The sequence below is a fragment of the Lissotriton vulgaris genome, chromosome 1_1 (genome assembly GCF_964263255.1).
Source record: "Lissotriton vulgaris chromosome 1_1, aLisVul1.2, whole genome shotgun sequence".
NCBI classification, from domain to species: Eukaryota; Metazoa; Chordata; class Amphibia; order Caudata; family Salamandridae; genus Lissotriton; species Lissotriton vulgaris.
In genome coordinates this window covers 1419394355-1419408383 of record NC_141685.1, presented here as the reverse complement: position 1 = coordinate 1419408383, position 14029 = coordinate 1419394355, and the positions used below count along the sequence as shown (strand labels likewise).

The 14029-nt window shown below is 45.6% G+C and overlaps 1 protein-coding gene and 1 pseudogene across 1 annotated transcript in view; one reads left to right on the top strand and one right to left on the bottom strand.

Moving 5' to 3' along the window:
* The window catches only part of LRRK2 (leucine rich repeat kinase 2), a 2096839-nt gene that overhangs the window by 8735 nt on the left and 2074075 nt on the right, over window positions 1-14029 (top strand). The gene's annotated exons all lie outside the window — the stretch shown is intronic.
* Window positions 2310-3631, bottom strand: LOC147750629 (HEAT repeat-containing protein 3 pseudogene; annotated as a pseudogene).

The following is a 14029-nucleotide window of genomic DNA, read 5'->3' as shown; positions in this document are numbered from 1 at the left end:
AAAAAAGCCAATATGTGCTCTAATATGAGTTTTCTCGGTCTGGAGTGAGTTATTGTAAATGTTCCATTACTGTGAAGTTAATGATCATTAGAGTAATATTTATTGAGGGTGGATTGTGTATGTTGCCGCCGCTCCCTCCCGGGCTTAATAGCTTAGTTTAAAGGCTTGTATTACGCAGGCTGATTTATAATGGCTTAATGTGTAATTACTTCACCATCGCTGGACCTCTCCACATTGCCCACAATTGCCAGAGTGCCCCCTTACTGCAACTGGTCCAAGGTCACTCGGCAACAATGGACCAACGGCCTCAGCAGCTCACCGCATAACATCTCCACCAACAGGGACGGACAGTAGAGAAATTCAACTCCTGGATCACCAGTGCCGCCAACCCAGTTGCTCCCACCCAACCAGCCAAAATGCTCGGACCCACCAAACAAGCCAGCTGGTACACACTGAAAATCAGCATGTCGAAGCACAGTTGCAGCAAACTGGAAAGAAGAAAGCGCAGTAGTAGGAACCACTCCGACCGAGCCTCCTACAAAACTGCCCTCAATGACTACCACCTCAAAGCTACAGAAAAGAAGGGCCTGACCCACCGGATTAAGACTAGCACCTACTGTACCAAGGAACTTTTCTCCATCGTCAGAGAGTTCACCAGCCCGGCAGCCACAGAAAGCTCGATTCCCCTCCACCTAGGAATTCTGCGACCATTTCCACAGCAAGATAGCAACCATTTGCAGAAACTTCGATCCCCAACCCTCTGACCTTTTCAGCAACCCATCCACCACCACCAACCACATGGGAACAATGTGGCACACTGAACTCAACCCCTCCTTTTTATTTTATTTTTTATTTTATTTTTTATTTTAAAGGTTTTACATAGCGCTGGCTAGACCCGGAGGTATCTGAGCGCTTTACATGAGCATCAGATCATAGTTACAGATCACATTGTTACAAAGGTTACATAGTTATTAGAGTATGGCAACATAGTTACTTGTAAGGTTGATCTAAACAATAAGCACAAATACGAAGGGGAAAAGCAGGCAAGGGGAAAGATTCAGGGGAGTGGGGGTAGGAGCTGGGGAAGTAGACAGGTAATGAAGGCGGGAAAGAGAAGGGGAAGGGCGACGGGACAAAAACCAGTACACGAGCCAAAGCAACGTCCAAAGTCCAGTAAGCTGTGATCCCAGTGGAAGAGGCTCCCTTAACGCAGTGGACTCTCTCAGACAGGTCTCTGAGACTCCAAGGCCTACATACTGGATCCTTCCCCAAAAAAGAAAGAGGGAGTGCTTTGGCAAGGGGTGCCATACCATACCTCGGCTTTGAGTGGCTCCCTTGGCGCAGTGGACTCTGTTAGCGGGTTGCTGAGACTCCAGAATATAAATATTGGATCTTTCCTCAACAAGGGGAGAAGGAGTGCTTAGTCAAAGGGCATAAAGGACAGGGGGCTAGGCAGACTAGCAGGCAAGGTGAGAGATTCAGGGGAAAGGGAATAGGAGCTAGAAAAGTAGACAAAGAGAGAAAGAGTACTAAATGGGAACATATTTAATTAATGAGTTATTATGTAGCGCTGGCTAGACCCCAAGGAAACAGAGCGCTTTACATGAGGAATAATGAGGTTGCAATTTACCTCAGTTAAAAGTTACATTAGTATCAAAAAAAGCATTTAAAGAATATAGGGGAAAAGATGAATGGCGCAAGGAATGGTAAGGGGATATGGTAAAGAGGTAGGAGGAAGATAGGACGTAGCGATGAGGGGAAATCTGCCCACGGTCTGGATGGGTAGGTGATGGCAGTGGGGGTGTGGGGGGGGGGGGGGGGGGGGTCCACAACCCATCTCCTCTTTAGCTATATGGACGCTCCACCGGGCATCAGCCAAATCGCTTGTTCTCTACAGTCTGGGGTAAGTTCCACAGGTACCAAGTCCTGATGTGTAAGCAGGTTAGGGGATCGGTTCAAGGTCTGGTCAATGTCCAATTGTTGTCCCAGGGAAGTAAAACAACATGGAGGGGTCCACTATGGAAGCCAACTTGGGGTCAGGCAATGTACACTGGTACACTGGTGGCCGTCCTAAGGTCCGGCGTCTGGCAGTTAGTCAATATCCAGGACAATGGCCTCCAGAGAATAACAAATCCAAATGCAACTTACACTCCAACAATGTACAGCAATTATACCTGCGATAACAGTCAGTGGAATCAATAGGGATTAGGTTAGACGCTATATTTTCTGGTCCGAGTAACACTTTAATAAACTGGAGAGGAAGGATTCTTGTGGGCAATGTGAAAGGGGTTGTATAGAACCCTAAAGAACTAAAGACACCGTTGACAAAATTGTAGATCCTTTTTTGGGTTGAGGTGATTAATAAGTGCAGAGCTGACCTCAGCAGAAAGGCACAGAGGAGAGAGGAGGTGGCCACTGTCGACATTTAGGGAATTTTCTAAAGATATGTCACTTTCATCACTACTGGACAGCTCGTCCCATTCATCATCAGAAGGATCTTCACTTGAACACACATTAACAAGAATTTCCAGTGCAGTTGTCTGTGCCACCAGCAAGGCAGATGCTTGTTTCAAGTCTTCATTCTTGGGTAGAAGAAAGTCTGAAATATCCATGTGCTTTTTATTCACTTTTGACTTCTGGGGAGCTTCCTCCATCACCTCTTCATCTAAGGCAGCATCTTCTAAGCCAGCGATGGCTTCCTCAGTTTTAATCTCTGCAGCAGTGTCTCTCAATTTTGCACTTCAGTTTCTTTCATCTGAATTATGAATTCTCCGGCATCAACTTGCAAAGTTTCTGAGAAAATCTTCAGAATGGCATTCACGGTGTCCGCCTGGCTAGATGAAGGTATCTTATCCTTTATATTCCAAGCTGTACCAGCTACTATGGTCCTTAAAAGCACATACTCCATTGTATTCCGGGAACACAACATTGCTGATTCCAGTATATGCAAAACAGGAGTGTTTAAACATTCCAAGAGCTCTGGGTTATCCTCGGTCACCGTCTGTAAACAGTATGCTGCTGAAATTGCCAATTCTACGTTTGTAGAAAATTTCTTCAGACATCGTAGTACAAGGTCCAGACAACTTTCATTGTTGAAAGGGAGACTTCTCTGCTGCTACTTTCACACAGATTCCCCAGCAGGTTAATAGCTTTATTAGCTATATCTTCAACATAATTTTTGCTGGGTTCTTGCTCCTTTCTATCAAGTTTAACACTTGTCTCTAGACCACTGCTACACTCTCTCAAAAGTGCAACCAAGGTGGGTCATGATATACTTCGATACCATGTCATCGTAAACTTCAAATCCACCACAGGCCTTAAGTTTTGAAGCGCCCCGGCTGCATTCTCACGAACAGCTTAAACTTTTGTCTAAGAGTATTGGACCTAAACAGCAGACTGCATTCTTCTGTAGAAAGGAAGGGATGATCTGTTTCTGTTGCACAAGCCTAGAAATACTGGCACAGGCATATTCCCGCACCTCCGGGCAATGGCGCTGCAATTTTTCCAGAAGTTCTGATGCTCCTATGTGGTCTCCGTTCCCACACTCCATGGGTCCTGCATCACAGTCCTCGCCTTCAGATGTAGCCAGCGGTGATAAGCCAGCTCTGTTGCGGTACCGGGTCTTCCCCATGGCAAGCCGCAGCAGCTTTTAAAGAAGACCAGTTCAAGTGGCCATGCTAGACTTTCATGAACTCTTTCCACTCAGGAGCACCCACTGACCTATTTCCCTATTTGCTCTTCAACCTTGGAAGAGACGAGATCAACCACCAGCTCACCACCATCCTCGACCACCATCCTCAATGCCTCCATAAACATAGCCACCTTTCCTGAGGCATGGGAACAAGTAGAGGTTAGACCCCTCCTCAAGAAACCATCAGCAGACCCCAGCGAGCCCCAGAACTACAATCCCCTCTCCCGTTCCTCACCATAGTCCCAGAGAAGGCCATCAACCTCCAACTCATTGAACACCTGAAGAGAAACCACCTGCTGGACCCTTCTGAAATAATTTTCAGAGCCAACCACAGCACAGAGACTGCATTGATTGCCACAAAGATGATATCCGCACCCTACTCGACAGAGGAAAATGAGCGGCCAATATACTCCTGGGCCCTGCTGCACCTTTCAACACTGTCTCCCACCACACCCTCACGATTTGACTATGCCAGATTAGAATCACAGACGATGCGCTCAGATGGATAGCATCCAGGAATGGTATGCACCCAGAGAGCATGCCTCCCTCCCTTCACTTTGCATCCAAAGCACACTATCTGCGGCATACCTCAAGGCTCATCCCTGAGTCCAACCCTCTTCAACATCCACATGGCACCACTCGCAGACCCCATCATTTCGTGCAACATCAACATCATCTGGTATACTGACGATACACAGAACAGAGTGAGCAGCGGCACGCATGCTAATTGAAAACAGCTAGCCTGTGCGCTGCTGCTCACTCTCGTGGATGCCAGAACAAGCACAAGTGCTTCACTAGGCCTGTTGTTTTAGTGAACCTCTCATGGAGTGCAGAACTCTGATGTCGTCGTTTGTGTTTGCAAACTTTTCAGCTCCTAAAGAAATGCAAATTATGGAAATTAGTTGGCGAGAGCTGTTTAAAATTATCCTCGTGTAAAACAGATCGCGATGCTGCTTGCGTGTGGCATCACTTGCTGAATGAATCGTCAAGTGTTGGTAGTTGTAGTTCTAACACAACTACTAACATGCAAAGCGCACACTTGACAATTCAATCGCCAGGCCAAAATCTATTAGTAACGCCTGGGGAGCAACGGCGGGTGCTTCCTCATTGCGGAGATGCCGAAGAGATGAGCTCGGGAGTGCAGGCAGAGGCTTACATCAGCATTCGGGCAAGTGATGCAAGTTTGCAAACACAAACAACAACATCAGAGTTCTGCACTCCACGAGAGGTTCACTAAAACAAAAAGCATTGTCATGGCCAAATTGTCTCGCATTTGTGAATAGGTAAGTAAAAAAACAAAACAGAATTATAAGACTTCACGTTTACATTTACTTTGTATTTCAGATGCAGTAAATGTAAACGTGAAGTCTCACACTTCAGATCTCTTTTCATTATTTTGTGCTTTTTTTAGGTTGAGCCTAGAGTAGCGCGCATGCGCTGCTTGCGAGACTTTTAGGGGCTTCAAAAAGATCACCTAAGCTCACCACACGCTCGTGCTTGTGTTTTTTTCCCCGCATAGGCTATTGGCCTTTGCGTGTGTCTTTCTAAGAAAGACAGCACGCAATTGGGCAAAGGCGGGTGCATGTCCCGCCTTTGCTCCGCCTATGGCCTATTGGTTGCGGTTACCTGCATAGGCACGATCTGTTTTGCATTATCATGCCCAGACGCAATAATGCCAAAACAGATGTCTCGCTGTGGCGCGCGCGCACCATTTGCGTACTTGTATTGCTCAGTCCTGTGGAACGTGAGCAGTGTGCGCGAGAAACGTCCATTCCAGCCCGCGGACACACGATAAGCAGTTGTAAGAGATCCGACCATCATTAAACGAACACGTGGACACTTTCTCTAAGAACAGAAAGTAGCCGTGTGAGGAGCGCCGGCAATTACTTCAGAGGAAGAGTTTGGAGCTGAGAACAATACTTTCTCAGACTCCTTGGATGGCGACAGAAGGGTTTCACACACAAGACCTACACATGTCTGGAGGTTTCACAGTTCATACGTGGAGATGGACACTTCACTGTTCTTCATTCCAAAGATGCAATAAAGAAATACGAGCATGGCTGCGGCAGGAACAGCGGAAACATTTCTTGAGAGACCCGTTCCCGTGAGGTGCACCAAATACGCTCTGGAGAAACACTGTCCCAAGTCTTTTCATCAGCGGCGTGGGTATTGGATTCGTTTAAATGAATATTTTTGCGACGTTGTGATTTTTCCTTCGGTTTCTGTGCACAACAAATACATACCATCTTATTTCAATGTATTTCGTTGCTTGTTTCTTTTACTGAACTCTGTCATAGGCCAGTGAAAATGCAGGAACCAGGTAATCCTGTTGCTTATTTGTGCTCGGGTTATTTGCACACAAATTTGGCATAAAGCTTTTATAGCAGACCTTGTTCCATTTCACACGTTCGTAGCTCGCCTCAAAATCAAAATGTAAAAATTGTGATGTAGTGAGGAGGAAACAAGGAACCGATGCAGATAGTACATTTTTTCAGACAAAACATATGTTTGATGATTCATAGCAAAAAATAAGCATATTCATGGTAGAATAGTGGTTTTGTTTATGTATATTTATTATGACGGCAAAGGGGATTGGTTTTGTGTATGTCTATTTTATTATGACAAAGGTGAATGTTTTGGGCTGGGTTGTATTCATGCTCTACATGAAAACGAATAAACAGCGCAGCAAACAGGTCTCGTGATGTACGGAAGAGGTTGTGAAAATACAGGCCCCCTCTGCCAGGCCAATCATATTTTCAACATTTTAGCTCAGTTATGCTTGTTTCAGTCGTAATTTTCATCGCAGTGATTTTTGTATTACAAAAAAGATTGCGAAATATGCTACAGGATATCTAAATTGACAGAATGACAGGTAATTCAACCTACTGGTTTTGGTCATATTATGTTAAAATATGTTCAACCTAAACAAAGGTACCGGTATTATCAGGTCTGTCTTTTATGTCCAAAACTACAAAATAATCTCTCACACTGATTTCCCTCGCCTTGGAAACTGGGAGCCAGCGCATAGCTTGGGACTCCTGTCTAATGTTATAATCTGATAAAAGCTAGAGAGAAAGACAAACTTTACAGTATCGGGGCCTCCTCACACAGTGCGGTGGCTCCTGTGACACTGTCTGTCTCCTGCCACCTCCTCACACGGTGCTGTGGCTCTCTAGACGCTGCGTCTCTCTCCTGCCGCCTCCTCACACAGTGCTTAGTTATCTTTGTAAGGCCACATTGTGCATATAAAGTAAATATGTCAAAGGTCACTATGCAGCTCTGCTCATAGTAATATGTTCATTATTGCGAGGAGAAAGTGGCCCCCAAATGCTTCCCCCCTCAAGAGTCATGGCACCTCTCACACTCAAAGCATAGTAAACTCTGGCATCTTTATATGTGTGATTTCAGGAGCAGCAACCCCAAAAAACTGTTCAATGGAAAATGAGACTTCACCATAATAACTGGAATTTGCCACACAGCAATGCAACAAAAGCCTTTTCAATGGAAAGTGAGACGTAACCATAACTACCGTAGTTTGCCACACAACAATGCAACAAAAGCCTTTTCAATGGCAAGTGAGACTTAACCAGAACTACTGTAATTTGCCACACAACAATCCAACAAAAGCCTTTTCAATGGAAAGTTAGTCTTAACCATAGCTACGGTAATTTGCCACAGAGCAACCCAGCAAAGTAATTTTTAAGGAGTCCTGCCCATAACTTTCCCCAGAGTCGCTATCACGGCGGTGTGTGTGATACTATCCGATTTCTCCTCGTAATTGCTTTTGTATTTCATACTGATACAGAAGTGTCCCTTGCAGGATGTCAGCATCTCTTTTACCACTCTACCAGGGGACTGTTTTACTGCTAGACCGTGAGACCAGCTTCTCTGAGTTAAATGTACTCTCACAATGGAGTCTGGGATACTCATTTGCACTCGCTTGAGGAGGCGGGACACATTATCCATTAGTCCCGAGTTCAGATTTATATGGGGGGCACTTCCCTCTGTCTAGCTGCATGTGGCTGCCTCCAAGGGTTGTAAAATTCATCTAGTTTGCAAAGTCCTCTTTTTTTTTTTTTTTTTTGTTCTTGGTCGATGAAACCCGCAGTCGGTGAAACATATCTGCCTCGGCAGTATCTACTGCCCAAAATGACGCGGTGCATATGTCAGTGTAATTACACATAGTCGTTGTTCATGGCGACCATAAATGTGGGCTTCGATGGGGACCTCCGCAGTTTAATACCAAACGTATCCCTTTTGTACAATAAGATTAGTGAGCCCCCCTCACCCCCCACTCTCCTTCTGTGTCCGAGTCTGATTCCAGGGTCCGGAGCTTGGCTTGGGTAACTCAAGAATGCGTTTATTTGAATTTGCAATGTTGCTGTAGTAACAAGCATTGGCATAGCCAATAGGTCTAGCTTTTGGGACCTTTATAAGTATTTAGTTATGCAGCACAATATCTTTGGTGCAACAACATTAACTGTTGCATGATTAAACACTTCTAAGGCCCCAAAGGTGAGACCTATTGGCTGTGCCAATGCTTGTTAAACTTGGTAACACTGAGTGGACATTGGTTGCATCTCATTAGCACCAGTTTAACACCTAAATATAGCAAATAAAAGCAAACAGGTGACCAGTATAGCTTTGCTATAGCTCTTCAATCCCTGGGGGTACAGTATCCAGGATGTTATGGATTTCAGTGGTGCTGTCTTAGCATATTCCAAACCTTTTGAAACCCGTCAATATCTGTGTTTATTTAGCTGCCTATAATTGACAAACCCTGTGTTATTCAAGTGTTTAAAAAACTCCTTTTTTGCAGTGATTGTTATAAAGCACATATTTAATTTACAGGATCAGTAATGTGGAGTATGCAGTGCCTTCTCATTTGTATCATGTCTAATAATGACATTGTGTTAGACTATTTTAAGCATAGAATGTCTGTGTATTGCACTCACTCACATCTGATTACATTACCCTCTCTTACGTCTCATTACCTCACCCTCTCTCACATCTCATTACCTCACTCACTCTGTCAGGAATTTGTCTGGTTTACAGGACCATTAATGGATTAAGAAATTAAGAGTTCTGTTTTCAGATGTCTCAATAAGCAAATCCTGGACACAGTGTTGGGCCGTTTACCTACTCCTTACTACTCATTTCTGAATATTATGGCATTGTAGGGGTGGTCAATCCTGACAAAAGCATAGTGCCTTGAGAAACCTTTGAACTTATTAATATTTGAATTAAACTCGATTAATTTGTAAATCCACATTCTAGGGCACCTGAAGATTTTTGCTTAACCATGCTTGTGGTGCAGCGCTCTGTGCCAACCCTCTTACCATTTGTTCTCTGATGGACCTTTTCTTTGCTGCCAGAGCGCTGAAGGGAGTTGGCATTACATCAATCAATTTCAATTAACAGTGTAACCCATTTGGCTACATGATAAGGACCAGGAATCAGTGACTACGGTTAGGAAGGTTTATTACAAGTTATCAGTCAAGTTACACGAATATCATTTGGGCACACAGAAAACATCTGCTAAGAGCACGTTTATGTTGTGTATTTGTGACATGTAAGGGTGGACCCAAAATTATGAGGCTCAACTTACCAATTGTGTCCCCATGGCAAATGTTTTTTCACTTTAAATCAGTCATGACTTTTTAATAGCCATCCCTCTGTATTGTGGGACTTGACATTTTTAGGTTGAGCCTAGCGTTGCAGCGCATGCGCTGTTCGCTTTGCGAGGCATGCAGTATAGTGTGGAAGCTTCGTGGAAGTTCTGCCCACTCTCCGCCCATCATTTTCATTGGCTTAGGTCCTAAATGCTGCCTTCCGATTGGTTTTAGGCTTGTTAGTCCCTCCTCATGACGACCATGTCATCATTTGTATCCTTCCAAGGCTACTGGCCCCTTTACTTCGAGTGTTGCACGGTAACTATTTTCTTCCTGTGCGTTCTCCCCACCGCCCCCCTCCCGCAGTCTGTGCGTTCTCCCCCCCCTCTTTGTTCCTGCCTTCTCGCTCCCTGCCCTCTGCCTGCACTCCTGTTTTCAATGAAATAGGTCTTGCGTAAATGTGAGTCCTATTTCATTGCAAATGCTTGATTTTACTGTCGCTGTCCAGAATTTGCTTTCTTGGCAGCTGGTCACTCTAGTGAGCAGAGTTCCCGGTTTTATTTTCATTCTTAGTTCTCACACTTGGAAGCAGCAGCAGCACAGGGGAGAACAGCAGACGACGGACCAGAGAAGGCGGGCAGTGTCCCTGAGAAAGTAAACTATTTTTTAGTTGAATGAAACAGCGTCCCTGTAAATATAGGCCACGAGCCCACCACAGCAGGGTTTTGGGGACAGCCGCTGCACTTGCTGAGTTACCAGCACAGAACAATTGGGAACAGACTTTAAAATTTTACTTGGCCTTTCCGTGAAAGCTTACAGGTGTAGACGACGGGTCCTGGATGCCACTGGCCGCCGTCTCGCCCGTATCCTCAGTCAGATGCTAGCGCCCACTTCTCTTCAGCGAGTTGAGAGGAAGAATGCATACTTCAATTTGGCATTTCTCTGCGACAGAACATCTTTCCGATAATGTTCCTCATATTCTTAGCCTTTCACTGCTCAATCATGCACAGCCGCAGCAAAACTTTGGACTGCCTTCACATATGACCCGCAGGGCATTTATATAAACGTAACTTTTTAAAGATTTGCGGTATTCTCACTGTATTGCGATACACACGAATAGTAATAGATTCTGGTCCACCGGACTCGTTTTGGTGGGGTGAATAGTCAGAAATAATTGGGGAAAACCAAATCAAAAGACTTTGTCTCAAGTTTTTTGATGCCATGCATGACGAGCTAGTGTTAGGGTTTTTTCTCACTTTTTACTTCGCATTCTGGTACTTGTAGTCCTGAATTTTGTAATGAAAGGAACTGGACTTCTTGAATACCGAGAGGGAATAAAGGTTATGCATGGTATAGAGAAACTGCTCCAAAGCTATATATATATATTTTTATTTCATCGTATGGTTTGCTGAGTAACATTTCTCTGCAGCAGTAAGTCCAGCTACGTTAAAGCATAACACCCGAAAATATCTTGCTTTTCCTTTTCCCCAGTTTGGCCATGAACCGCTGTGTAAAACCATCCTTGGGTCTCGTAATGTATCTGAACTCTATTCTCTGCTGAAGGCATGTAATTGAACCTGCTAGGCTGCTTTGACAAGATGGTGGGTGATTTTCTTCCTGCTCAGCCTGGGAGTTGACTTGCTCCTCTTAAAAGGCTCGGTTTGCAGCTTTCCCCAGAAGCATGTAAGTGCAGGTGCAGTCTGCCTGAAAAAACAGCAGATCGTATGTTAAACTGCTGCAAAAAAGCAATCTTTTAGCAGTCCCTGATCCCCAAATAGGCAAAGTGGGCACTGGCCTATCGGCCCCCTGAAATTTCGACTTCCTAGAGGCCTCCTCAGGATTTAATCCGGCACTGTCTTTTAGTCCCATTGTTTACTTGGATGGCTTTGGGTGAGATCTGTTGCAGCCAGGAAAGGGTTGAGAAGCTTAGGTATACTCTGGGCATACCGTTCCTGTCCAGCACGCTTTGTGCATGAACTGCACAGATGTACCTGCGAGTGACAGCCTTTGCGTTCACGTTGGCCGGAAGGGAACATTGCAGCACAGAAGGTGTAAGGCACCGCTTCAGGAACATATTTACTGTTGCAGATGCTGATAAGAATGACCATGAACCCTTGCAGTTGTACTGGCCCTAAACAAGCCAGGGAAAAGCCACAAACCAGCAATGGAGATGTTGCAACGTGGGTAATGCAGCCAAACAATCTGGCATAAGCCATACTGATTTAATGTTTAGTCCAACCTTATGCTCCTCAGTAGGAGGTGCTCACTTCTCAGGTTTGAGGACATCTTCGTGTAGTCATGGAAAGAAAGTGTACTGACTGTGCTGAAGGGCACGCCGGGGTGGCAGTGATTACATGAGATGATGCAGAAGAGGATCAACCCTGAAGATTTTGTTTCAGTTGACCAACTGGGCAAAACTCAGTTTTCAGTTTCACCCAGTGCTTAATTTGTAAAAGAATGAGTGCTGGTGCCCAAAGCTCTGCTCGGAAGCCCACGGCCCGTGCCATTAAATGAATGTGTAGTCTTAACCCCTTTAGTTCTAAGGTACAATTACTCCTCTGCTGCAATTTCCATTGAAATTAATGGAAAGTCCATGACGAGTTACCCTTGTCATTAGCGGCGAAGAGGTTAAATACACCTCAGGCCTTTTTAATCCACTACCGGACACACCTTAGTCCTTTGTCTCTTTCTTGCATGTTCCAGTGTGTGTGTTTTCCCTCACTTGCTCTCGGTCAATGTCTGATAAGGAAAAATAAGTACCTTTCTGATAGAGGCTACCCCTCTAGGGAAATCAAGAAAACCAGGAAAAGGGCACAACACAACCACAGGGAGAGCTTACTAGAATGCAGAATAAGGGAGCCTTTAGACAACCAACCTGTGACATGTGTCACAACTTTCACACCAGCGTCCAACGAAGTGAGGAAAATTGTTAAACGACACTGGCAGCGCCTGAACACAGGAACCCTGGAGCAGGAACCACCCAGGTTTGCGTTCAAAAGGTCCAAAAACATCAAGGATATCCTGGTACAGACGAGACCAAAGAAGGAAAAAACGTCAGGAACACAAACCACCCTCTGGCAATTGCCCGCAGTGGGAGTTGCAGTGCCTGCCCCTTAACGAAAATACACAAGACAATCGCATTGTCCGACTCCTTCACTTGGGAAATGAAGGGACATACGAATTGTAATAGTGCCAATTGCATTTATCTCTTAATATGCCCATGCGCACTGTACTATATTGGTATGACGACTCGGACAGTCAAGAAACAAATTTCTGAACACCGGAGCAACTTCCGGTGTAAGAAGAATACCAAAATGTGCAGACTCTACATTGAACTGAACCACACTCCTGACTCACTACAAAGGTTGGTCCTGGAAGCGAACCCCAGGACATCCAAACAGAGTTTGTTCTTTAACCCCTCCCATGCTCGTGACGGAACTGTTCTGCCACGAGCCTCGGGTGGGCTGTGCTGGTGACGGAACGGTTCTGTCACGGCCCTCTCTCCGCGCCTGCGCGGCGCGAATTCCACGCTTGCAACAACGTTCTGTAGCGCGGGCGGGGCCATGACGGAATTGTTCCGTCACAAGCACAGCTCACCCGCGTGCCGCGACGGAGCGGTTCCGTCACGAGCACGGGACCGCCATGCGCCCCCCCCCCCCTTAGCACTGCGGCGGAATAGCCGCCGCAGTGAAGGGGCTAAGGAACAAAGGTGGATACATAGGCTTGTAACAGACAGCAGAGGCCTGAACAAGGAAATACCATGGAGTGCCTTGTAGGCGATCCTGTACACAGAACTACAACCCTAACTCACCATAACTGACAATTCTAGTCCAACACTAATTGTATACAAGACACCACAGCACGGCAGGGAGAACTCAAATGCCCCCCACACTACCTACACCATTTAGTGAACATTAATTATAGATCACCTGCCCCGAGACGGTAATTAAAACTGGGGTGTTCAACTAGGTTCCACTTTAGAGCGCCACTCTGCAATGGCCGCCTGTGAAACACCCACTGTCATGTGATCTGAGGAGGAGTAAGGTAATACCATGTGAGGACTTCTCCCTCCTGTTCAAACCTTCGAGGGTCCCGACAGGACACGATATACAACAGTTTGTACCCAGTGCTTTGACTATACTGTCCACTGTGGATCTGAACTAATTAAACCATCATCAACACACGTTCCTAAATACATTTTATACAATCATTCCCCGCCCCCTATTCACTTCTGGGGTCCTATTAAGGACATGTAACACATATTCCTTCCCTATTTTTGACCACACTGGCTAAGTTATGAATTAATCTAGTTAAGAGTACCATACGAGCTTATGAACACTATCTCCACTGCATCATGGCTGCCTTATTAACCACACCGGTCATGTGACATATATTTTCAGCCCAGTCATGCGACTACGTGGCTCACTCTGCGCAATCAAAAGGCGAAGCCGCCGGATCCCCAATCCCCACCCGGATCCGGCAGCGAGGGGTTTGTGCCACAGGAGTTTGCACGGGAGCTAACAAGTAAGTGTACTAGCCCGTTCTCATTAGGTTGCCTTAGAGAAGGCCGACCCGATTCCCTTGTGGGGTACTCTCCATATTTTAAGTCCCGTGCCTTGATTTAACATTGACTACAGAGTGACACGCCACCTCCAGGTAGTTTTTGCTATATTCACGTAGCTGACACTGCTGGCCCCATAGCAGTCCGTAATGTGGAGAAGTGTGG